This window comes from Triturus cristatus, chromosome 7, assembly GCF_964204655.1.
Source record: "Triturus cristatus chromosome 7, aTriCri1.1, whole genome shotgun sequence".
NCBI lineage: Eukaryota > Metazoa > Chordata > Amphibia > Caudata > Salamandridae > Triturus > Triturus cristatus.
Window position 1 is genome coordinate 150,380,650 of NC_140590.1, and position 27,267 is coordinate 150,407,916.

At 48.3% G+C, this 27,267-nt stretch overlaps 1 protein-coding gene across 2 annotated transcripts in view; it reads left to right on the forward strand.

Moving 5' to 3' along the window:
* The first annotated feature begins 4,954 nt into the window (after window positions 1-4,954).
* Window positions 4,955-27,267, forward strand: part of LOC146809074 (B-cell receptor CD22-like) — a 594,248-nt gene continuing 571,935 nt past the window's right edge. Inside the window, exon 1 of one of the 2 annotated variants that reach the window (XM_085615881.1) lies at window positions 4,955-5,113. The gene's annotated coding sequence lies outside the window, so the exon portion shown is untranslated. The remainder of the gene's footprint in view (window positions 5,114-27,267) is intronic. The other variant, XM_085615880.1, reaches the window with a different exon arrangement.

Consider the following 27,267-nt stretch of genomic DNA (forward strand, 5'->3'; position numbering starts at 1 on the left):
CGTGCCTCCGGTGGACGAGCCTGACGTCCAGGGAGGAGACACGTGGTGTGAAGTAATAAAGAGCCCGGAGCACCGGGCGTGGCAAGCAGTGTTCTAGCCACCAGTTGCAAACACGTGTGTTGTGCCCCCCTGATTTCTAGGCCCGAGGCCCCAACACTACACTGGCGACGAGGTGGTCTCGCCACCCCATCGCGTGCATCGCCGCGTTGCGCTCTTGCCCAAGGAACGGCTTTGATTTCCCCACCTCGTGAGGAGTTGTGCCCCCAGCGTGGCCCCCAGCTGCCTCCGGACCGCCTACCTGGTGCCCAGCCATGCTGCGCCCATCCTTTGCCCAGCCAGGCCCTCCGCTTCCCCCTCGGCCTCCAGCGCCTGCCTCCTGGCTGCCCGAGAAGCTTCTGGGCCCGCAGAGCCTGCACACGCGGAACACCGGACCCGCCTGCCGTTTCTAACGCATCTCGCGTGCACCGGGCGATCCAGCCTTGCCGTTTCTCACGCATCTCGCGTGAGATGCGTTTTTGCCCGTTCTGAAATCCAGAATTGCCCCTCCTGCCTCCCAGGACGCCCCTGGACACCGGGAAGGCCCCCGAGGATCAGTACACGACGCCTGGAAGACTAGTGAGCCGGCCCCGAAAGGGTGAAGGTGAGCCTACCCCCGCTGCTGCGCCTGCCCACGACAACCATGGCCAATGTAACCCCCTGGAGCCGTTTGCAGTCACTGGCACACCCCCGTCGCAGGCGGCACGGTGGAGGAAGTGGGTGGAACGGCTCTAGAACTACTTTGTGGCGGCGGAAATCGCGGCAGAGCGACGGCGCGCCATGCTGCTACACTTAGGAGGTGAAGCAATCCACGACATATCGAAGGACGTGACGGAGGCTGGCCCGCCCAGGACGTATGCCATGCTGCGCGACTCTATCACTGGATACTTTGAGCCCTTTGCGAGTGCCGACTATGAGCGATTCTTACTGCGCCAAACCCGCCAACTCCCGGAGGAGTCAGTGGACGTCTTTTACGCCAGACTAAAGAAGCTAGCCAGCACATGCACCCTCCCCGACGTGGACGACGAGATCCGCGACCAATTCATCCAAGGTTGCGCGTCATCAAAGTTGCGCGAGAGGGTGTTAGAAACAGACAACATGCCCATGCGGGACATCCTCGCGCTCGGGCGGTCAAAGGAGTTGTCTAAAGCACGTGCCGCGCACATGGAGCCAAAGCCGATGGTCGCAATCAAGACAGAGCCAGTGTGCGCCCTCAAGACCGATGCCGGCGAGAACAACTCAAAGCAGCTTCGGCGGAGAAACCCAAGACCGGCGCAAGCCCCCCCCGGCCGCGCTTGCGCGTGGTGCGGAGGAGCGACGCCCCACAGAGGAGCGTGCCCAGCACATGGCAAAGTATGCAGCGCATGCGGAAAAGCCAACCACTTTGCGAGTGTATGTCTGTCGGCACCCAGGAAGAAACAGAGTGGCCCGCCCAGGAGGGTAAAGCAGGTAGAGCCGCTACCTAGCACATCCACCAGCAGCGACATGGATGACGATGAAGCGGACGTGGCCTCCGTCCATGTCGTGAGAGTTCTACACACCCTGGTGGCATCTCCATCCGCAGAACCCATATGCACAGTAAACGTACGGGACCAAGCCGTGGCGGCACTGATCGACACAGGCGCATCAATCAACCTGATGTCTGCCAGCGTATACCGGACGTTAGAAAATGCCCCGGCGCTCCATCCCACGAGGGTACAAGTGTACGCCTACGGCACCAGTCGCCCACTCCGCCTGTGCGGGATGTTCCGGACGGACCTGTCCCACGACACCACTTGCTTACAAACCAAGATCTACGTGTCGCAAGAGGGATCAGGATTCCTACTTGGTTGTCGAACAGCCCAAGACCTCGGGCTGATCCATTTCGCACTCACCGTCCAAGCCAGAAGCCTCGACCACCTAGTTCAGAACCACACATCTCTATTCGAAGGGATAGGCTGCCTGAAAGGACCTGCTATTCACCTCCACATAGACAAGTCGGTCGCCCCGGTGGCCCTCCGGCACCGACGCATTGCATTCCACCTGCGACCCAAGGTGGAAGCAGAACTGAGAGTACTTGAGCGGGCTGGCATCATCGAGAGAGTAAGCGGGCCCACCCCGTGGGTGTCACCCATCGTGGTGGCAAAGAAGCCGAAGCAGCCGGACGCGGTGCGAATTTGCGTGGACATGCGCATTCCCAACCTCGCTATCAAGCGCGAACACCACCTGACGCCAACTATTGATGAAATAGTCGGGGAGCTGTCCGGCTCAAAGTGGTTCTCCAAGATGGACTTGAGGTCAGGATACCACCAGATTCCCCTGCACCCTGATTCGCGCCCGATCACCACCTTCTCCACGCATGCGGGCCTCTGGCGCTACACCCGGCTCAACTTTGGAATCTCGAGTGCCGCGGAGGTGTTTCAAAACATCATCCAGAACGTACAACAGGGACTCGAGGGAGTTCTGAATGTCAGTGATGACATTTTGGCCCACGCACCGACTTTGGACGAGCACATCCAACGCCTCCAGGCAGTGTTCACCCGACTCAAAGAGCAAGGGCTGACCCTCCACCGAGAGAAATGCGACTTCCTACGCAAGGACATCAGTTTCTTTGGCTACCGGTTCTCGGACCACGGAATTGGGCCGGACCCAGAAAAGGTCAAGGATATCCACGCTGCTCCAGCCCCCACGTCGGTGACCGCGGTCCGCAGTTTCCTGGGGATGGTCACCTACTGCGTGAGGTTTACCAAGGACCTGTCCGACCTCACCGGTCCCCTCCGGAAGGATGCCTCCTGAGAGGGCCCCGTCTGGTACTACCTAGCTGCCTCACCCAACAGGCAGCCCTTCTGGAGCACGGCGCGCACCAAGGCATCGTGAAATCGAAGAACCGCCTCCGGAGCAAGCTCTGGTTCCCCGGCCTCGACAGGGTGGTGGAGACAATAGTCCAGCGGTGTCCCGTGTGTCTAGCGACCAGCCTACCCAACCCTCCAGCACCTATAATCACTGAGGAAGGCCCAACGGCTCCATGGGAGCGAGCCAGCGCAGACTTCGGCAGCCTCCCCGGAGGGAAGTACATGCTGGTAGTGGTGGACGATTTCTCGCGATACCCCGAAGTGGAGCTCCTGACCTCGACAGCCGCTGCGGAAGTGGTTCCCAAGTTGGAAAAGATACTTGCCACCCATGGCCTCATCGGGGAGCTGCGCACGGACAATGGCCCCCCATTCAACGGTACCGAGCTGGCAGAGTACCTGCAGTCACACGGCATCAAACACCGACGCATAACCCCAAGGTGGCCGCAAGCTAATGGAGAAGTCGAGAGACTAATGAGAACTTTAAACAAGACAATTCAAATCGCACTGGCAGACGGCCAGAGCATAGAACTAGCCCTCTATCAATTTCTACGGGAATACCGAGTGACGCCCCACTGCACCACGGGGATTTCTCCAAGCCGCCTCTGTTTTGGCAGAACAGTCACCGACACTATTCCACACCATCCCCGGTGGGCGTCAGCACCAACCCCGCCCAACCGGTCCATGGAACACAGGACAAAAACTAATTGCGAAGCATCGCGGAAAAGGAGAGCGGCCGACCGCCCCATCCAAGTGGGTGACCGGGTGCTGGTGAAAGACCGCCACCCCGGGGGAAAGTTCCGCCTGCCCTTCGAGCTGGACCCTTGGACAGTCACGCGAATCAGCGGAACCCTGGTCACGGCGGTCAGGAATGGTGAAGAGGTCACAAGAAACGTATCGTTCTTCAAGAAGGTCCCGGACGGTGGAGAGGAAGAGTGTCCCGAGCAGGAAGATGACTGGCCAATGGCGCACCCGAGCCCCAGGAGGGCCACGGAACAAGAGACAGCGGCAGCAGGAGTGACTCCCCGCAGCGCCGAAGAAGAGGTGAGCGCCTCGACCGCCTCAGCCCAAGGAGGTCGGGAGTCGCAAGAGACACAGAACCACCCCCCACGGAGCAGGCGCAGACTGTTCGGAGGACATGCGTCTTACCCCTCCCGAAGGGCGCAGCCAGAGCAGGTACCACCTACGCCCATGCCCGCAGCCATCCCAGAGATACCGAGACTTTGTGGCCCGCTGTCATCTCCCGAAGCCGAAGTGAGCTGCGCCAAGACCAAGTAAGACTGTTCTTTGTTTATGTTGTGTCTGGAAACCTGCAGAGACTGTGCTAGAGACTCTAAAAGAAATGTGTGACCGTGGTCGCTATGGTTATTGTTGTTTTCAGGTTTTTGTATTTGTGGGTAAAGGAGGAATGTAGTGTCGCCAGGTGGACCCTTCCACTGTCGTGGGGGTCCCTGGCTGAAGTGAAAGCATGCCCCCCTGTGAACGTGCCTCCGGTGGACGAGCCTGACGTCCAGGGAGGAGACACGTGGTGTGAAGTAATAAAGAGTCCGGAGCACCGGGCGTGGCAAGCAGTGTTCTAGCCACCAGTTGCAAACACGTGTGTTGTGCCCCCCTGATTTCTAGGCCCGAGGCCCCAACACTACACTCACAACGGTTTTTGTGCTGAGAAAAGTTCTCCCTTCACACAAAAAAATCCCTTTTGCGCTGGATCATGAGTGACTGGCATGCGCCGCTTCGCGCCATTTTGCGTTTCACTGCGCCGAGAAAAAGCCGAAGTAGATCCGGCACGGTGACATAAAGGCATGCACAGGTGATACAATGGTCCTTAAACGCATTGACGTTACCGTTTACTTGAAACGCAGAAAGTCCTGTCATACGCATGAAGAACGGAAACAGCTGTAATACGCACCAATAGTGAACTCAGTTGCAGCGCGCGTTGCGTAAATTTGATGTTATCATTAACACCATTCCTTGCAGAGGGGGAATGAATCACACACATTTGCAACACGATTTCTCTTTTCGACATTTCCTTCCTTCCAAGAAACGTTCCTCCTATTGCGATGTTCTTTTTCTGGAGGCCCCTGCCCCCCTCCCCAGGGTGCGCGCTCACTTGCAAGATGAGAGGTATTTATTGTTTATCTGCATCAGACTTCCATCCCTTGACAACGCCGGGCTTCAGTGCGCTTCATCCTTCGACAAAGAGGCGCTAGATTCCCTCGGACGGACTGTACTTCGAGTTGGCTGATCAGGTACATGTCGCCATTTTAGAACTACCATCACTCGAGTGTGTTTATGTGATTCTGTCTCCTGAACGTCTCTTACTGAGAGGGAAGACGGTTTAACCAAGGCCAGGGCGCTCACAGCAACGCCCCTCACCCCGCTGATTATCGCGACGTTTCGCTGCAGAATCAAGGTGCGATGAGACCTTAGCTTTGGGTATGTTGTCGGTGATTTGGGAAGGGTGGTGTCAACTTCGGGGTCTGCAAACCCACGACCTGAGGATAGCATATGTTCCAGGTGTAAATAGTTTTTTAGACTCAGTTTCTAGAGGTGTAAAGTCCTATACAGATCCATAAAATGAAAAACAACAAGGCTTGAAGTGAACAACAAAGGAAACCTGTGCAAGTTAAATAGTAACAGTTTACACATTTTCAATAATTTACACTCTAGCCGTCTGGCACTGCTAAGGAAATCTGATACCACCTGGGATCATAGCTGGTATTCTAAGATACCGAGTAGAAAGTCACACTAAGGATGTCGTTTCACACTGACAAGATACTCAAAAACAGTCAAAAGGGCCATTTCCTTGTTTCCAGGGCCCCTGGGATCCTTGCTGCGCTTCTGCGTTCACACTGGGACCCCACAACCCTTGGAAGACACGTCTGGAAGAAGCTCACATTGCTGAGACCTCGAGTCCTAAGAAGGCGCTTCTCGGAGAGATGAGAAGCTCACACTGATGGGAGCTTCTAGTGATGAGAAGGTGCTGCAAGATGAAGCTGTCACTAGAGCATTCCTCACCGCAGCCATCTTTATTTTCACCCTCCAAGCTGCTTTAAACAGCTGTGAGCTATGTTACCTTCCTTCTGTGTCTGCCGTCTGTGTCGCTAGGGTCCTTGATTCTGCTAAATCCTGTCATGCCTTGGGGTGGTTGTGTGGACTTTGCAGAACACTTGGCGGTGCTTTCTGGTGCTGCTGGGCGTGCATGATTAAGGGTCTTCTCCCTCCTTGTTCTAGATGATAGCACCTCTGAGATCTGTTGTTGAGCCGGCTTGCGTCAGTGGAAGGTCACCAGGGTGTCTGTAGACCCGGCCACACAGGCTAAAGGCTGGTGACAAGCCCTGAAATGCAGGACATCTCCCTTGCCCAGGGCTTCACTGTCCTCTGCTCCCCTTCCACCTTTCTTAGGTGAGCATCAGGAGAGGAGTGGCGCAACGGCCAGGGCAGCTGACTTCCAAGCACAGGGCTCACTGCAGCTCAGCTCAGCACCATGTGACTCTGGGCAATAGCTTACTTAATTTCCACAAGGCTTCAGCGCCTTGAGACCCGTAAGGGTGAGTAGCTCGTGCTTTACAAATACGGATTTATTATTTATTTATTTAACATCAGGGCCTGGAAATGCTGGCTTAACCAGTCTGGATAAACTGTTGAGACGGGAATGGTTTTGTGTCCAGGGGTTTCTTTCTGACTGAGTCGCCCTCTAGTGACTGGGCGACGCCAGGACTCCATTCTGGGTATGTTAGTGGCATCTTTTAGCCACAGCGCCTAGAAGGTCCATGTCCGAGATGTGTGTCCTAAGTATCATTGATCTATTCTTCGCTGCACCCTGTAGCACTTGGAGCGATGGATCTACTCTTAGAACTCATATGAACACTGCTAGCCAATAGCAGCTGCAGGAGAGAGATCGGTTTTTAGGGGTACACAAACCCAAAAAGTCTTGTAGGCCTTTTGCCCCCTGCTTCTTCCTCTAAGGCTCCACTCTCGCCTATTAATGGACAAATGTACTCTGCCCAGTTAACAAACTCTCTCTTCGTCCTCGCTTTGAAACAGATTATTTGTTTCAAGGGCTGTAAAACCACACTTAGTTCACTATATCCGAAACGACGCCTTATATACCAGACAGTTGGAATTACTCTTAGTTTTCTTGAGAGGTCTTAATTTGCCGGCACATAAAGATCCTTTGATATAGTCCCGAATGTTTCTCCTTCGAGGGCTTTAATGCGCCACAGCCCTGCGAGCTCCTACAAAGGGCACTACAGCGCTATAGAAACCTCTGCTAACGTAACATAACAGGCGGACTTTGATAGTAGTGGTCTGTAAACTACCGCCACCGAATAGCACCATGCAAGCGAGCTCTTGGGGGTTGGGGAGTGACCCCAAATATGTAGTCACAAAGGAAATTGTACAATCCTGACCATTATGGTTCCCAGGAGTGTGTCAGGTTCGCCTGACTGAGGACGTTTTTGAAAGAATGGTGCCAGTAATGCAAGCTAAAAAACACCACAACCTCAATATAAAAAAGAAAACGCATTCATTAGATTTACAATGAAAACTGCATAAACATGCAGCCGGTCAACTCAGCTATCCATCCCTCTGAGGCCAGTATATTCAATACCATTACGTTAAGTAACAGGAACACCTGCAATTTTTAGTGCTCAGAAACTGCAGATTATGTAGTAATGCGCTATGTAAAAGCAATTTATTACTATTGTATAATGTATCATCTACCGACGCATAGGGGAGTGAAGAACTATGGAGATCATGGCAGTGCCTCAGTGCGATGTTATACATTTTCCTTGCGGAGCCCCAATCGCATACTGAATTGCTTCTAGGCGCTGTAACATTTTTGGCAGATAACTGAAGTGGGATAACAACAGGGCATAATTGGCCTAAGATTCTACAAACAGGGAAGTGAAGATTTCAAGCTCCTACAGTTGAGAAGTTTGCAATGTAGCGGGTAGAAGTTCGGTTTCCCCAAGAGACTTACTCAAGAATTGTTTAATGCCCACACTCAGCCTATCATGCTTGTTGCATAACTCGTGAACGTTTCTTAAATTAAGTTTTAGCTACAAGGAGTAAAGCCTGGCCTTTGTCTGTGTTCCGTCTCAATTTATAAAAATCTCACACAATACACAATTCCAAAACAGAGAAGTTTCAACATTTCTGAAACAATGTGTCTGTATTCTAAAAACACCCATTAGTCACCATACAGTTTAATGCAGGCTTCCCCAACGAGTAGCTCCTGTGCTTCCCGCAGCTCTCCTGCTACCTACAGAGATCTCTCCTGTGTGCAGCCCAGGCTGATAACAAATTGTGTGTGTATTCAAGATGAAAATCCAATCTGTATATTTTCAAATCTCGCCAGCCGATGTTAAGAGAAAGCCAAAATATGACTAAAGCTGATATGTGAGTGATAAATCATGTGGAGACTTATTACTAATAGTGTTACCTTAATGCCAGGGGCATTGCAGCTATGACTGTTATGTGTTACCCATGCAGAGCCATTGGAAACTCAAAAAGCCTTTTTACATTACGGTTGGAAGCATGGCTGATGCACTGGGTTGTTGGCCACTTGCAATCTGGCATATGGTGGTCGCTAAGGCAGTCTGGTCTGATGTGGCCACTATAATAACACTAGTAATATTAGTAGCTCCGAATGATTTTTATTAATCATAAGTAGCACATATTACAGGAAAGGTTGAAGAATCCCTGGTGTGATGAAATTGACCCAAATTTTTCAGGTGAAGTTCATTAAGGGGCAGATTTACGAGTTCTGGCGCATCTCTGCAAATCAGTAGGGATGCGACAGAAAAGATGTGACATGCAATTCCCTCCCTGCGTCACAACGAATGCGTCGCATTTACAATGCAGCGCACCGTGGCGCAAGGATAGAGCGATGCGTGTCGCATACTGTGGCTTAAGGGCGGTACATTGCTGGAGTCGTGTCGCAAGCGCAACACGGCTCCAGCAATGCTCAGGGGCGCCCTATGCCTAACATGCTGCGTCACTCCTTACTGCCTGCTTCAAGCAGGCGCAGGGTTTTGACGTAGCATGGACGTAAAAGTGACTCAGTGAAATCTTGCAGATTTCACTGCGTCACTTTTACGAGGTGTTCCTGCGCCGGAACGCCCACCCTGCGCCGGAACGCCCACATGAAACCTAACGCAGGTTTCATGTGGCGCAGGGCTTTACAATGTGATGCATCTCCCTAGATAGGTAAGTAGGTAGGTAATTTATTATGCCTGATTAATTAAAACCATTGCATACATTGAATACTCATTAAAAATAGGACTCCTTGCTCAAATACAATGAATTAAAATAATGTTAGGAGCATCCACGTTATTTTACACAAAAGTCAAGTTAAAAAAGCTTTTCACATAATTTTTTTTTCCGATCGAGCCACTTAGTGCATAACCAATTAAAACTTGCGTCCATGAACACTAAACAATTAGACTGTCATCCCTCCAGAAAGTTCTTTTCAAGCCTTCCTCGTGGGTATATTAATAGACTGGGATACCTGTCGGACTTGCTGTTTGCTGCTGGCTTTTCCTTGGACCCTCCACCACTCCTTGCGGAACCCGCTTCGCGGGTCCCGCTGCGGCGTGAGAGCCGCTTATGCAAAACCTGCGGACAGTTTCAGTGAGGGACTGGGCGAGTGTAGGGCTGCGAGCGGCGGGACAGGACTACGTCTCCCAGCAGTCCTGTTAACCCGCGTCTCCTGTCACCTGGCCGCTCTCCCTTCAAGCCCCGCCCCACTTACAGCTTAACTCTCCTCCTATAAATTCAAACAGCTACTCCCGCGTCGCGGGAGCGCGCGGGAGCGCCCGGGGATAAGCCCGGGACAAGGGCGGGACCGTCTGTGGCCGTCAGGGGCCGCAGGAGGCTGGGCTGGGCCCACTCTTTTTCACCTGCATTTCCTTGATCCTATGTGGTTTGTGAAATAGGTTCTGGCTATGCCATCATCGGCCCTAGGTGGAACACCAGCGAAGGAGGGGGGAGGCAACACCGGGACTCTGGACAATTACTTTAAATCGGTAAAGGGTGATGGGGGAAACGAAACCTCTCTGGAGATGCGTAGGGCAGAGCGTCGTCGCTCGATTGAACACATGAAAAATAGGCCCCTCAGTGACATAACTCCCTATCCTATCTCCCAAGAGGAAGGTTCCCTTAATGGCAGCCAGGATCTTTCATCCCAAGAAGACGTTCCCCTATTACTTCGGGATAGTTCTCCCATTCCTGGCCCACCTCCTAAACAAACTACGGACACCACTCCACTACTAGTTGCCAGTAGTTCGGTAGTTGACTTACTCACCCAAACACACACCAGAACTAAAATCAAGATTAACAAGCCAAAGCAAACTGTGGTGGCAGAGGTGCATGACCTACCACCAAATAAGCGCAGAAGGAAGATGAGGGGTGGTCAGGGGAAGACAAAGATCCCCCACTCTGATTTTGGAAAGTCACTCAAGTCCGTACCTATGTTGGATAGGCCTTTAGTTAATGTGCATAAGGCTACTCCCCCCAAGGGTACTAACATTATTACCACTGCTTCCATTAGCGACAAAGGGAAGAGCCCACTTAACATATTACTTTCCGGCAGCTCTTTGGGGAGCATTGAATCTCTAATTAGATCACTTTTGTTGCCCATTAGCGAGAGCTTGCAGAAAATAGAACTCAGGCTGACCACTCTGGAGGCAACCTTAACCACCCTGAAAATTTCGGACAACAAACAGAGTAGAACCACTGAGTCCAATCTACCAATAGGAACCTTCCCCAATATACAAAACCCACCGATCAACACGGGGCCTCCCTTGGGCACCACTGCCGCTCCCCTTTTACAGCCACTTATGGCTATCCCAGTTCCAATTCCACCTAGCAATCCTAACATCCTACCACCACAGACAGATGGCCCAGCTCTCCAACGTATAGTCACTAGCACAAATCTTCGGGTCCTACCTAATGCTGGTATTGCTCCCCTACTCCCTGGTAAGCCTGCCCCTAGACCACGGGGACCCGACTTACCACCAGAGGCTAACAGCCTCATGGTGGTTTTGGCTGGTGTTCCCTCTCTAGAATTGGGTGAAAATGAGAACTATCACTCACTCAAGAGGAAAACCATTAAATGGTTGAATTGGAACAGACCTCTTCCAGCCCACCTCAACAATGAGATCATTATGGTAAGAAGGGTACCATGGTTGGGGAAGTCGGGGAAATCAATAGCAGGGGACTGTATCATTGTGTCTTTTCGAGACCCTGGAACAGTACTATACATTTGTGCTGGGTCAAATAGATCACTGGATTCTACTATACAGACTTTGCCAGTTTCTTTCTTTTTCCCTCCCATTCGTATGCACCATGATTTGTCACAAGGTAACTGGACAAGGGTGGAACGAAGATCTAGATACAGGGGATATGCTCCACGTCCAGTTTATCGACCTTCGGAGACTCCCTTTTTGGACCACAATCGTTTTAACTGTCTGAACGGTCTGGATGGTGTGGACTGACTGCCCCCAAACCCGGACTCAAATCCTGTGACCTTGGATAACGGTCCCAGTAAACTTCCTGATCCGGCTGATCCCACCTCTGAAAATGACCCTGTTAGAGCAATTGGTGTAGTTTCTGGCTCTGGTACTGGCTCTTCCCCCCACTCCACCTCTGCAATCTGTTCTGTGGCTTCTCCAGCGCACATGAGACTAATTTGGTGGAATGTGGCTGGCTTAGCCAGCAAACTGGGCACCCAAGATTGGATAACTTACATTGAGTCCGGGGATGTTTGCATGTTCCAAGAGACTTGGGCAAGGGAAGATTACAACCATCAAGGTTACGAGTCATTTTCCATCCCGGCTAGGTGGGAGGGTAAGGGCCGCCCCTCTGGTGGACTCACAACTTGGGTGGCATCCCACTTAGGATGCCAGGCTTCACGCCTACCGGTGCCATCAGATGATATCCTAGTGGTTTTATTAGCCTGGCCGAACCTAGCGAAACTTGCCCTGATAAATATTTACTCCAGGCCAGTGGGAGCTTCGCGTGAATCTCCCACTATAGAGGAGCTTTCAGTATATTTAGCGGAAATGCCAAGAGATATCCCTTACATAGTGGGAGGGGATCTAAATTCCCATTTCGAGCCGCTGGTCGGCCTCGTAGAGGGATTTCCCATGGAAGAAGAGTTCAGGTGGTCAGTACCCTCTGTTGTAGCACCTTCCCCAAAGGCATGGACGCCTGTGGCATTGCAGATTACTGCCCTCACCCTAAAGCATGGAATTAGAGCCTGCAATGGACGTATTAAGTCTGATGTACCAAGCAAAACCACGGACAACAGAGTGGGAAGAGAGTCCCGCTTGGACTATGCCCTTGTACAGATAGTGAACTGGTCTTCTATCCTGGACTTTAGGGTTGTGGAGAGACTGGATAGTGACCATAACGCCCTTGAACTCGATCTTAGACATCCAGGGCCAAAGGCCTCCATAACAACCATGGAGGAGTTCAAACCTGAACTACTATTAGATAATAACAGGAGAAGAATCAGGTGGGATAAACTAGCTACGAGCCAAGTGAAACTTTCGAAGCTCTACGCAGGTTTAATCCCTATTTTGGAAAAAGTGGGAGAGCTAGCCAACGATGTGGGCAATATAGTCCACCATGAGAAATTATATCAGGCTCATGAGGACCTTATAAAGGGAGCGGCCTCTGAGCTTTTTACCAGGGTCCAGAATCAGAGGAGGATCCAGCAACATAAGTCCTTATGGTACAATGCAGCCTGCAGGAAGGCAAAGGGAGAACTCCTCAGAAGCATCAAGGAGGGAACAGGCAGAGAGAAGCTGAGAGAAAGTAGACGGGCTTATAAAAAACTGGTCATCCATGCTAAAACCGAATGGGAGGAGAACCAGTGGGAGGAGCTCACCACTTCCCTCGCAACAAGAGACCACCGAATGTTTTGGAGAGTAGTAAACAGGGGGTCGGGGAACCTCCATTCGGCAATAGAGCCTAATATTGCAGCAGGGGTGTGGCAGGCACACTTCCAGTCTCTCTACAGTTCTGAGCTGGGAGAAACTAAGATTGACTTCGGTACTGGACTGGCAGAGTATGGCGGGGATCTGATAACAGTGGGGGAGGTGAAGGTAGCATTAATGGGACTTAAAGGTGGAAAGGCGCCAGGACTGGATGGCCTGCCCGGGGACCTGTTCAAGCAGGAGCCCGGTGTTTGGGCCCCCTATCTGGCTGCTGTGTTTAATGGAGTTTTGTGTGGCATGGAAATTCCGAGTACTTGGCTGGGGGCAGAGGTGGTTCCTATATTTAAAAAGGGCTTGCCCCTGCTCCCAGCCAACTACAGACCAATCAGTTTAATTGACGTGTCACAGAAGCTGTTTGGCAGGATACTGCTGAATCGGCTTCAGGACTGGGTGGAGGAAACGGGCGCCCTCAGTCCGTACCAGGCGGGATTTAGAAAGGGAGTTTCTACAGTGGACCAGGTTTTTCGTCTGAACGTTATCTATTGGAGGGCAGCAATATTGGAAGGGGGTAGTTTATACACTATATTTGTGGACCTGAGGGCTGCGTTTGACCTCGTGCCCAGAGGGAAACTCTGGAGTGTTCTGGCTGAGATGGGGGTCCCCCCAGACATCCTGATAATTTTAAAGAGATTGCACCATAATAACTATGCCCGGGTCAGGTGCGGGAAACTTGGGGAATTAACGGACAGATTCCCCGTTGACAGGGGGGTTAGACAGGGCTGTGTACTGGCACCGACCCTGTTCTGCCTCTTCGTCAACGGGGTAATCGCCCATCTCAATGGAACTGAATACACTGATGCCCCAAAATTGAATGGCAGCAGGGTGCCTGCAATCATGTTTGCAGATGACACCCTGCTGCTGTCCAAAACCCCCATGGGGATACAGAGGATCCTTGATTCTTTTGTGGCTTTCTGCACAGATAGGGGGTTAGAAATCAATGCTAACAAAACCAAGTTTATGGTCCTGAACCCAACCCCAAGATCACGCCCGAACCCCTTACTGGGAGCATCACGTTTAGAGAGAGTCTCCACCTTTGAATATCTAGGTGTAACGTTGAATGAAACCATGTCTTGGGGAACTCACCAGACTAGGGTTAATCTCAAATTAGTGCAGACCACTGGCGGCATTGCTCGGTTGATGAAAAGCTCCACATATCGACCGCTGGGGCCGCTTATCCAGATATACAAGGCACAGGCTAGAGGAGCTCTGATGTATGGGCGGAATTGTGGGGTCACACAGCTTCCTGCAGCTTGTCTAGAACTGAGAACAACTTCATTAGACAGATAGTAGCACTCCCGTCCAGTACCCCGCTCCTCCCCCTGAGGATGGACCTGGGTCTGAGACCAATAGCAGACGAACTAGGTCTCAGACCCATAGTCTTCTGGCGAAGGCTATGGAGCAGCGAAGAACTTTCTTCTTATAGGGCAGAACTGAGGGAGTTTCTAACCCACCCCAAAGCTCTACAGATCCCGTGGATAAAATATATAAAAAAGTCCTGTATGGGATTGGGGCTTCCTGACCTGTGGTCGGATCCAGCTAACGCCTCACTAAGGATCCCACGAAGAGCTTTGGTCAGTGCTTACCACGAGCAGAAATTAGCTATGGCCCTAGACTGCAAGAATGAGGGGTCATTAACATTTCTATTCGCGCAAAGCAAGGACTCATACCGGCTGGAGAGGGTTCTGGACGCTATGTCTCCTGTGTTGGCCAGGAAGCTATTTCTCCAATGGAGATATGGCACATTGCCTCTGCGATCTTACACCTGCTCCTGGTCAACACTGCCATCTACCAAGCTATGTCCGACATGTGTGGGAGCAGAGGAAAGCGATCTGCATGTGGTCTTGTTTTGTCCAACTTACAAGGCCGCCAGGAAATATTGGCTCCTACCACTTATTAGAAACCTTGGTTTTAGGGAGTACCTCAAGGTGTATAGAATTTTAAAAACTGACGTTTCAGGTCCAATTGTGTTTGCACTAGCCAAATTTCTTACTAATGTCTGGTATATTCGTACCCGTATTCTAAAGTCGCAGACTCCCACCTAATTTTAAGTTCTAATTTTAATTGTATGGTCTTTTATCTGATGTGTTTCCTGATTATTTTTCTTTGACGGTTTTACATGTTCATATGTGTTTCTTGTGTATATCTTTTATGGCCAAATTGGCCGAAATAAAGATTAAAATAAAAAAAATAAAAATAAAAAAAAATAGACTGTGACCACACGGTTTATCCTTGACTACAATTAACATCTTCAGTACATGCCTGGTCTTAATGTCTTAGTGCCATCTTCAAAAGGACTAATTACATTTTACAAGACTGTTCAAATACTACTCTAGTTTTTTGTTTGAGGAGTGATTCCTATCCAAAGGAGAAATACATTTCAGTCTCTGTGCTGTAATATCGAGACATTTTATAAAACGGCAGTTTAACTGCACTAACGCTGGATCAAAGCACAGCATTACTGCCTGTCTGCGTGACCTGACTCCTTGCTGGTTAAAAAGAGGTTTTAATAGAGAACTCCTCGTATCCTAGATGCGTCACGTTGTAAATAAGGCACAACTTGGCACACTGTTTATGCCGCCGCTGCGTCAGAGAAGTGATGCAACGGCGGCGTAAATGTGGTGCATGGGGTTTGTTAATCTGCCCCTATGTTTTTTGTTGTTTCTCACATTCAGAACACCATCGAGCTATTGTTCACTAAAAGCTGCACTATTCTGATAATCGTTGGACACTAGGGGTGGGCGGAATTTGCGTAATTGCGTTACGCAAATCTCCGCGAAACGGTAAAAAATCTCCGCGAACACGCAGAAATTCCGCGAACACGCGGAATTGCTTGTTCGCGATGCTTTTTTCCTCTTCACAATTGCTGTTTGCGTGCTCGGGGAGAAATATCTCGCGAACACGCATTTTGAGAACGCGAACAAGCAAAAATTTCGTGAAATCGCGGAAAGCAGACTCTAGAGCAATTTCGCGTTCTCCGCGGAACGCGAAATTACGCAAATTCCGCAAATTCCGCGAGCGGAACGGAATTTACCGCCCAGGCCTATTGGACACACAAAAATGAAGTACCTTGCTTCTGTTTGCCCTGAGACACCTCTGAGCAACAATAGGCCTTCCAGAGGCAGGAGCCCAGACTTTCTTACTGTTATTGGCAATGGTAGCTGGCACAAAACTCAAGTGGGGATGATTAGCGAAATTTATAATAAAAACAAAAAACTACCTGTCCTTCCGCTGGCGCTGCCAGCCATCAGTGCTCCTTTTCTCTCCTGCTCCTGATGGTGTCCCAGCCATCCCTGGGACACCTACACAGACTCCCCACCCAATCCCGGCGCTGCTCTCAATAGCATGACAGCAACACCAGGATTGGTCTAAGCAGCCTAGTTTGCAGCTCAGACAGTGCCTTGAAGTCTGTGCTATTGCTCCAACCCAGCTGTGCAACACACCTGGGTTGGAGAAACCTAAGTGCGCATGTCTGTTTTGCCTGTTGAAGACGGACGTCCAAACACACATGCACACTTTACAGTGCAGTGCAACTACTACTTCTCCTTCCTGCCATGGCCCGGTCCCACCCAAGACTCCCTGGTTCAGACAGCGGAAGAAAAATGATAATAATATTTAATTCTCATTTTATTTTTCGCTGACTGACTCAGTAGGGCGATGCTCCTCTCCATTACGCAGGAGCTGCCCCTCATTACTGCACAGTGAAAAGGAAGAAACCAAATGATACCATGTTGGCTGCTTAGTACCTTGTCTGTTCCCAACTCTTTCCCTCCAAACATAAAAAGTTGCAGCAAAGAGTCATATTTATTCCACCCTCTCCCAATCCTATGCCCATGATTTTCTGCTGTGTTCATCAAACCAGTCCAGTTGGAAAGCCAGGACAACAACTCCTGAAAGGAGAGACATTCTTTAGCGGCTCGGTCCGCAGCGGTGAAACGCAGGGTGGGCTCCTGCTCTGTAACCAAAAAGTCGAAGCGGGGTGGGCACCCGCAATTACCACAGACATAAGCGGGGTGGGCACCCGTAACTCAGATAATCGCGGCATCCAAGCGGGGTAGGCTCCCGTAATTTAAATACGCAAAAGCAGGGTGGGCACCCGCGTTTCTGAACAATTCATAAGCGGGGTGGGCTCCCGCTTGATACATAAAGAATGCAGGGTGGGCTCCTGCCTCAGCCGCATCACGGGGGAAACCCTCACACCGGGATTCCCTTTATCTCCATGTGCAGCACCACGCTGCAACAGCCCACGCTCTCCTCTCCTTTCAAAATCAAATGCTCACAAGGCGCTTGAAGCAGGCAAAGGTCCTGCAGCACAAAGAATCAGCCCTTAGAGATGAAAAGGGCAGTGCAGAGCCCAGGGAGGCAAGCCCTCATGGTAGCACCCCCTGGGCCCCAGTAGCAGCACGCCCTGGAAGGAGCAGAACTGCAGAACTGAACCATTTTATGGGGACACAGCCCCTATATTTATACAACATTTTCCCATTGTGACACAGCACAGGGTTGGGGGAAAAACCAGATGCAACTGGTTTGGGGGAGCTTTGGAGCAGATGCAACTGGTTTGGGGGAGCTTTGGAGCAGGTGGGGGCTGAAACGGTGATTCCGGAGGCTCTGCTGAAGGACAGAGTGCAGCATGCCAGATCCAAACCTCGGATTGACAGTGATGCGTCGATCCCGATGTAGCGGCAGGTGATACGTCAGTGTCCAATCATCACAGAGATGTCGAAGTGCAGATTCCGGCATATCTAGCACTTTAAACTCACATCCAAGGGCCCTGGAATGGATTGGCACCACTTGGCAGAGCAAGACTCACAGCAAGTAAAGTCCAGGCGCTGGGATGAAGGTGAAATGTGAAGTCTTGGACAGCCCTGAGACTTCAGCAACAGGTGGCAAGCCAAAAAGTCCTTGGAGAAACTTAAGTCATTAGGATGTAGAAAGGAGGTCCAGTGCTTCTCACTTTCACGCAAGAAGCAGCAGGCAGCAGGCCAACACAGCAAATCAGGTAACAAAGTGACAGTCCCTCCTACAACACAGCAATCTGCAGGTAGCAGGCCAATACAGCAAAGGAGTTAGCATAGTTACAGTCCCTCCTACAGCCCAGCATCTCTTCTTCCTGGCAGAATGTCCTTAGTTCTAGCAGTGTTATGAGTACATGGTGTCAAAGGTCCAGTACTTGTGCCCATTTTAGCCTTTGAAGTAGGGAAACTTCAAAGAAAGGTCTTTATAGTATACAAGACCCTGCCCTAGCTCCAGACTCAGTACAGGAGGGAATGCAGCCTGACTAGACATAGCCCGTTCTGGTAAAAGTGACAACTTCTTCCCCTAACCCTGCTCAGGCAGACCCATCAACATGCACTTGACCACTCAGGAATACCTACCCTATGTGTGTGGCTGGCTAGAGGGAATGCAGGAAGCCAGCTACGACCCATCTCAGGTGTGTATTCCAGAGACAGGCAGAATGCACCAAACGATTTAAGTAAGAAAATGCCAACTTTCTAAAAGTAAAACCAAAGGGAATGATGGACAGAGTGTTGAACATTGCAAGCACTCACCCCCAATCAACTGATCTGGGTTTAATACATCATCATTCTTTAGTTCACTCCGCCACCCCAGTTCAGACATGGCCATATGCAAATCAGTCTGACCCTGTGCGTCATGGGAACAGTCCAGCCCAAACTGCCGAGCCATGTCTTCCCTGGACTGGAAACAATCATCCTGGGACCGGTTTCTGGCTAATCAGCCGTCATCAGCTAGGCTAGCTTGACTCCAGTGGCAAAGTGAGCAAGGAACCCACGTCTGGGCATACCCTGCCAACTTAGGGCGAACAAAGCAAAACCAAAGGGGATGATGGACGTAGTGTTGAACATTGCAAGCACTCACCCCCAGTCAACTGATCTGGGTTTAATCCATCATCATTCTTTAGCTCACTCCGCCACCCCAGTTCAGACATGGCCATATGCAAATCAGTCTGACCCTCTGCCTCATGGGAACAGTCCAGTCCAAATTTCCAAGCCATGTCTTCCCTGGACCGGAAACAAGCATCCTGGGACCGGTTTCTGGCTAATCAGCCATCATCAGGGTGAGTGCTTGCAATGTTCAACACTCCGTCCATCATCCTCTTTGGTTTTGCTTTGTTTGCCTTAAGTTGGCAGGGTATGCCCAGACATGGGTCCCTTGCTCACTTTGCCACTGGATTCAAGCTAGCCTGGCTGATGATGGCTGATTAATGGGCTACTTATGTGGTTAGCAGAATCTGTGCTGCTAGTCCACCAGTGTTGACCCTGGGCACATGTAGTGCACCGTACTAGGGATTTATGGGTAAATCAAATATGCAAATCAGGGATAAACCAATTGATTTTAGATACAGAGCACATGCACTTTAACAATGGTCAGCAGTGAAAATGTGCACAGAGTTCTACAAGCATAAACGAAGTTCAGCAAAACAGTCAAAAACAGGAGGTGAGAAGGCAAAAGGTTAGGGCAAACCACACCAAAGATCCCAGGTCATCTCATAGTCTTAGCCTCTATGCATCAGTACATTTCTTTATAGATTTAAAATTAGTGAAACCCTTTCAAACATTCAGCCCTTATTATCTAGAGCAGCAGTCCTCAACTAGGTGCTTGGCACATACTGGTAGCTCACCAGCACCCACGAAATAGCTCTCAGAGGTGAAGCCGAACCCAGTACCTCAATCAGGGAGTTTGTGTGTGTTAAAGAAGGCATCACTGTTCATCTTAAGACCCTTAGAGTGACAGACAGCAAAACCAATGGCTATTCACAGGTAACAATTAAACCCATGCTGTGTCAGCCTATGGGGTCTGCTATATGACCATCTGCCTCCACTCTAACTGTAGCTAAGCCACAAGAAAATTGGTCATGTTGAAGGCCCTTCTGTATCAATTGCATGATGTGGGAAGAATGGGCCAAGAAAGAAGAGTGCCAGCAATAACCTGAGCAGTAACCAGAGCTGATCACCAAAGTGTGGGTACCAAAGTGTGAGACTGTGGAAGGCAGAGTGAAAATGTGTTGAATGTGTGCATGATCAGCCCAAGAGCTGAGGGCAGCAGGATAGGGATCCAGAGCTAAAACAATGAACAATGTCATATGCATACATCTGCGAGTGTGTATGCATCTGGGTAGATTTATGCGTTTGTCTGTAAGTATGTGACATTGTGTCTCTCCCTAATAAATAGTGTAGCTTCCTGGAAGCTATGCCTGGTGTCAAGAACCACCAAAGAATATGCTACCCCCATCATATCGGATTATTCTCTGGCACACTTTTGTCTGCTCATGCCATAATAATGGCAATCATATACTAATGGTCATCTTCCAGTTTTTTAGTATTCGCATACAATAGTTATGGTTGACATACAGTAGGCACCCTAGGTGTTATGGTGTACAATCAAGGTGAATACTTATAATACCTGGACATTTGAAAGATAATCTGCCCATGTGAGGCACTGTACTTGTGAGAACTCAATAAAAATGAAAAGCTGATTTGTGGAGATTATATTTCCTTAAAAAGGAAAAGTAATTTTTTGAAGATAAAAATTATGTTTTTAGAGAAAATGATTTTCTTCTGGACAATTGAGTTTGTTCAAAATGGAAAGTAGTATTTGATTTAAAAAAAAGTGCATTTTCAGGCACTTCATATGTTAACAAAGACAAAAGACTGCAATTCCTAAACACATTTAAATTTGATTGTAGAATTATAATTTAATATGAGATGGAGTCCCCATTTCAGTGCATGCAGTGTAAAGTTGTTTTTAAGGGTCACAAAACGGATCACATATGAAGGGTGATAACAGATTTTAGTCAAAATATAAATCATTTGTTGGTGGTAACATACTAATGTTAAGAATTAATAAAAGTGATTTTACCCTGTGAAAAATGCTAGTCCTCTGCTGGGATTTGATATACCAAGTTTGAAACAAAACTGTTTCCTCTCATGAATTTTGCATATGGGTTATGATGGGGCTCTAGAAGATAAAATGAAACTACATTTTCTGTAAGTTCACACTGAATTTCTAAACCAAAAGAGAAAAAAGTCTGATATTTTGAGTAAAACATATACTTACAACAGTAGCAGCAGCCTCTCCGTTGATTCCCCAGTGTTCTACTGTAGATTCCCATATGGATTATGAACAACTAGAGCGCCAACATTGTGCATTTATGACAAAATTGTAGCATACAATTAGCCCTCTTGATGGAATCAAAGAAATGAGGGGGCTAATTTTTTCATGGAAATTATTGTAAGTGCTCTAAAAAGGTAAAATGAACTCCCCATGAGTTCTCAAATATCTTCTTCATACTCTTCAGTAAAACATTCTGGAATGCAGAGCCAGACATGTACTTCCAACACCAGCAGCAGTCTGTCCTGTAACTCCATAGTAATCAACTGAAGCGTCACCACAGAACTATAATTTAAAACTGGAGAACGTACATTTTGTGTTTAAGATAAAAGTGAGGCACTCCTGACTGCCATTTTGTTGAACTAGGAGTTGTTATATTGTAAGCCTTTCCTGAAGAGCAGATGAAGTAAATGAGCATTCGGATGTCGGGACCAACCGTCCAGATATTGTTGTCATTTTCAGGTCTTGGCGTAGTTCGTGGAGTTTTGCTATGCAAAACACTGCGAAGTGACAAAAAAGCTCTGCGGAGTTCCGCAAGTGCCGGAGAACAGTGCAAACTGCTGTTTGCAATAGTCTTCCTGCCGCTCGGGTAGGAATTCTACCTGAACGGCAGCTTGTGCTTGCGAACATACGGTTTGCGAGCGGGGAAAAAAAAAAACTGCTGCACTAGTGTGGAGTGGAGTTTTCTGCACTCCGTGAGCTCCGTGGTGTGCGAAGTGCAGAAAACTCTGCAAAGTCCGTGAATGGAGCTGAGTTTACCGCCCAGGCTTAGTAATTTAAATCCATTCATGACCACCCAAGCATCTCTTTAAAAGTTAATTTCTCGAAAATTGTTCTATGACTTTCTCCAAAATAATGAAAAACACGCTTTAAGAGTAAAGTTTGACGTTTCTGTCAAATGTGGTGTAATAACATCTAAAAACAATGTATTGGTACCAACCCCTTCTCTTGGTCCCTGCTTGATGAATCATCCTTGATGGACCAGCTTTCCAGGAATGAGCTGAGGGGGGTGAGATTTTTGGGGGAAGAGTAATCAAACAGCACCAAATTTATTAGGAAAACAAGAAAACGCTATTCTTATGTACGGGAATTCTGATCTAACAATAACTACACAGTGGTGACCGCCACTGTTTAATAGATAGTTATATGTTGTTAGACCTGTTAGCATTAGGGTGCTTTCCCCCAAGCTTTTTGCCTTCTCCCCTCCTGTTCTGTTGAATTTATTTTTGTTGGCATCAGGACTCTGTGCATTTTACCACTTCTAAGCAGGGCTAACGTGCCTGTGCTCACTCCCAAAACCATGGCAGAATTGGCTTACACCTGATTGATATATTTAATTTACTTAAAAGTCGCTAGTAAAGTGGTATACCTACACCTAGCGCTGGTAAATTAAATGCTATTAGTGGGCCTGCAGCACTTATAGTGCCACCCACTTAAGTAGCCCTTATAAACATGTTTCAGGCCTGTCTTTGCAGCCGGTGTGCAGTTTAAAACTGCCAATTCAACTTGGCACAATAAACCTTTTGCCAAACCTACAAAATCCCTCGTTGATACATATGTCACCCTTAGGGCAGGCCCTAAATGGCCCATAGGGCAGTCTGCATTGTATTTAAAAAGTTGGATATGTACTTTTAAGGTTTACATATCTTGGTAGTAAAAAAATCTCAAATTAGTTTTTCACTATTGCAAGACTTTCCTCTCCTATAGGATAACATTGGGTTACCTTATTCCTTCGAGTAGGAGCACAGTCATATGGATGTATAGCGGCCGGGTCTGGCCGCGACGGCACCTCACTGCCGATGGAGCAGGTCCGCTACGCCCGTGATTGGTAAGGCGCAGATGGAGCGGCGTAGTCCGTGGTGGCAGGTTTTGTAAATAGCAGGTTGTGGAACATTGTTCTTTGCTGCAAGCCCACTGTGGTTTTAAAGATCGACAAAGCAAAAGAAAAAAACTGAGGCATATTTAAAGTAAATGAACCCCAAGTACCAGAATGCACTGGCCCACAAGGGCAGGACTTATAAATACTTGCTGCGAGTGCGGCGTTACTGTGTGCTTCCTGTTTTGCCAAAAGCCAGTGATCAAGGGCTAGAGTGCCCGGAATGTGTGTGGTGGTAATTTGGTGAATTGTATGCCGCATTCCAATTGTTTGACACCCTGTGGTCTTGTTCAGTAAAAGGACAACTCTACGCCCAGGTGTGGTGCCTTCAAATGGGAGCACAGTCATATGGATGTATAGCGGCCGGGTCTGGCCGCAACGGCACCTCACTGCCGATGGAGCAGGTCCGCTACGCCCGTGATTGGTAAGGCGCAGATGGAGCGGCGTAGTCCGTGGTGGCAGGTTTTGTAAATAGCAGGTTGTGGAACATTGTTCTTTGCTGCAAGCCCACTGTGGTTTTAAAGATCGACAAAGCAAAAGAAAAAAACTGAGGCATATTTAAAGTAAATGAACCCCAAGTACCAAAATGCACTGGCCCACAAGGGCAGGACTTATAAATACTTGCCGCGAGTGCGGCGTTACTGTGTGCTTCCTGTTTTGCCAAAGCCAGTGATCAAGGGCTGGAGTGCCCACAACGTGTGTGGTGATAATTTGGTGAATTGCATGCCGCATTGCAATATCTCAATAAAAGGACGACTCTACGCCCGGGTGTGGTGCCTTCAAGTGGGAGCACAGTCCTATGTGTGTATATATATATATATATATATTACCTACTGGCGGTCGCCAGTAGGTAGTTATAGTTAGGACCACGTTTCCATAGGAAAACCTCAACATTCTATTTTGAATAACTTTGGCGCCGGTCGACGAATCCTCGCGAATTTCTCAAAATAGGTGGGGCGCTACGCTCCGCTCCTACCCTGAAAGTCTCGGGGGGATCCGTCAAGCGGGGGCTGAGATAAAAGGGGGGTCCCAAAACGCGTTTTTCCCATGCATTTTTCCATAGGACCTTTAGAACGAGCTACAGCCCGAACGGCTGAACAGAATTACTCAAAATTTGGCAGAGAGGTAGTCCCTAGGTCAAGGAAGTGCCTTTTGTAGGTTTGGTGTAAATCTGTTCAGTAGATTCTGAGAAAATAGCCTTTAAATCAATATATATATCTGAGCCCGCTTACGGTACGCTTACCGTACGCTTACGGTAAGCGTACGGTGGCGTGCGCGAGCGCGATTCTGATTGGCTCTTAGATCTTAGTAAACATTTGAATCGGCCGAAACCAGGAAGCGGCGGCCGCCATTTTGTGTATTTCACTCTGAAAAAAAAGAGTGAAAACAAGGAAAGGGGGCAATGAGGAGAGTTACAGACCCCCTAACATTTGTGAGGGGGTCAAAGAAGGACTGTAAAGTACAAAGAAAACATTTATTGATTTTAAAAAAAATCACGGGGTACGCGTACGGTAAGCTTACGGTAAGCGTACGGTAGAAAAAAAAAAAAAAAAAATGAAAAGCAGATTTAAGAGTTTAGATATTAGGGAGCTCTAAAAAGAGCCGTTGTGTTTATGAAATGATTTTTTAGTGGTACCTACAAGTAAGTACCGATGCAGAGTCTAAGGTTCAAGAGGAAGACTCTGTTCCCTTCATCATTGAAGTGCACACCATCTCCTCTATAAATGTCTTGCATGTCATAACGCAAGTTGTTGTGGTAAATGGCACCCATACCATAGTCACGGAGGAAAGCAGAAACAGATTTGTTGACGTGCTTTCTTGCTTTGTCATCGCACCGCGTGCCCACCGTGCGTGCACGGCACTAACTGCGTAAAGTGGGCGCACGGTGCGCGAAGCGCACCGCGTGCTCACTGTGCGCGCACCGTGCGCGCACGGAACGCGCACGGAACGAACTGCGTTAAGTGGGCGCGCACGCCACGAATGGCGTAAAGTAACTTAGCATTTAAAAAACCGTACAAATTCACTGAAAAAACCATAGGTTTCACACACGTTATAGTTAGGAATTAGCATTTAAAAAACCTTGCAAATTCACTGAAAAAACCATAGGTTTCACACATGTTATAGTTAGCGGAAATTTTACTGATAAAAAACCAATGAAATTCCCCCGTTATAATTAGTGCAGGCAAGTATAACTCACGCGACCGCAATCTTCTGCTGATGACATATGTGTCTTTATGAAAAAAAAATATTTGTAATATATGTATAGCTAAAAATGTATGGAAGAAGACATGGGCAAATAAGTGTCTAAATACAGTATTAGCATCAGCAGAGGATTGCGGTCGCGTGAGTTATAGTTGCCTGCACTAACTATAACGGGGGAATTTCATTGGTTTTTTATCAGTAAAATTTCCGCTAACTATAACATGTGTGAAACCTATGGTTTTTTCAGTGAATTTATATATATATATATATATATATATATATATATAATATATATATATATATAATATATACTATAATAGGTCCTATACTATAATACCTATTGGCGGTCGCCAGTAGGTAGTTATAGTTAGGACCTAGTTACTATAGGAAAATGGCAACATTCTATTCACAATAACCTTTGCGCCGATTGATGAATCTTCATGAAATTTTCAAAACTAATTCTTTGTTGAGATCAGCTCCTATGTCGAAAGTTTGGGGGTGATTTGTCAAGGGGGGGCAGAGAAAAAAGGGGGGTCCCAAAAACGTATTTTTTTCAATGTTAATAGGAAACTTTAGACAAGGCTACAGGTCGAACGGGTGAACGGAATTACCCCAAATTTGGCTAGGAGAAGGGTCTTGGTCTAGAAAGCACGCTTTTGTTTATTTGGTGTAAATCTGTTTAGTTGTTTTTGAGAAGTATCGAAATTTACAGATATCGATATTTTGGAATTCTGCCATCTGATTGGCTGAGGCATTACGAGCACGGGCTTGCTGCTGATTGGCTGCGAGCGCTGTGAGCGTTTGCAACTAGGAAGTGTTGGCTGCCATTTTGTGATTCCGTTGAAGCGAGTAAGGGGGAAAAAGGGCAAAAAATGTGGGAAAGAGGAGGGTAGGAGCACTGTAACCTTTGTGGGGTGTTTAGGGTGTGCTATAGAGGGGGTGCGAAGTGAACTAATCATACCTACTGGTGTGAAAGTTCTAGGCTATTAAAATTAAGTGAGGTATTGGCTAGTGTGTGAAGTTTCTAAGGTGAGCTTGTGCGCGACTCGAGGATTAAAGCGTGAGCCCACCCTGTGTGTCTTATGCTGTGAAGTCATGTGCCCTGACCGCTGCAGTACAGTTGTGGAAGTAGTGTCAGTATGTGTTCATACCTACTAAGATGAACTACTGACCCGTAGTGGTGTGAAAGTCCTGGGTACGGAAAATATGTGAGGTATTGTCTAGAGTCTCATGGAAGGAGGAAGTGTTGGTCGCCATTTTGTTATTTCGTTGAAGCGAGTAAGGGGAAAAAAGGGTGAAAAAAGTGGGAAATAGGAGGGTAGGAGCACTGTATCTTCTGTGGGGTCTTTAGGGTGTACTATAGAGGGGATGCGATGTGAACTAATCATACCTACCGCTGTGAAAGTGCTAGGCTACGAAAATTAAGTGAGGTATTGCCTAGAGTGTGATGCTGCTAAGGTGAGGTGGTGCGGGACTCAGGGATTAGAGCGTGAGTCTAAATTGTGTGTCTTATGCTGTGAAGTCATGTGCCGTGGTCGCTGCAGTACAGCTGTGGAAGTAGTATCAGCGTGTGTTTATAACTACTAGGACGAACTACTGACCCGTATTGGTCTGAAAGTTCTGGGGTACGGAAAATATGTGAGGTAGTTTGTAGAGTCTCATGCTGCTAAGCTGAGCTGCTGCCGTACTCGGGATGAAAGCGTGAGCCCAAACTGTGTGTCATACCTGGGAAGTCATGTGCTCTGGCTGCTGTGCTACATCTGTGCAAGTAGTGTCAGCATGTAGTTATAGCTACTTGGAAGAATTTTTGTTTCGAACATTGTAACTTGTGTATGGTGCTTAGGGGGTGTTATATAGGGAGTGCAAAGGTAAATTTGTGTGTATGAAATGAATTTGGTATTTGGAAATTGGAAAGCACTGACTCCTATGGGTCTGATGGCACTGGGGCGTAAGGTGAGGTGCTGCTGGAATTGGGAATAAAGCTGATGAACTACTGACCCCTATTGTGAACTCTTAACGTGCATGTGCCATTGAATGTTCGATAAAATGTTGCAAAAGTATATTGTTGGGTTAAAAAAAAATGATGAACTTTTAACCTGCAGGTGTCGTAGAAGGTTCCAGAAAGTGTAATGATAAAATAGGTTGAAATTGTGACCTGTATGTGGCGCGGAATAATAAGTAGCTTTTCGGA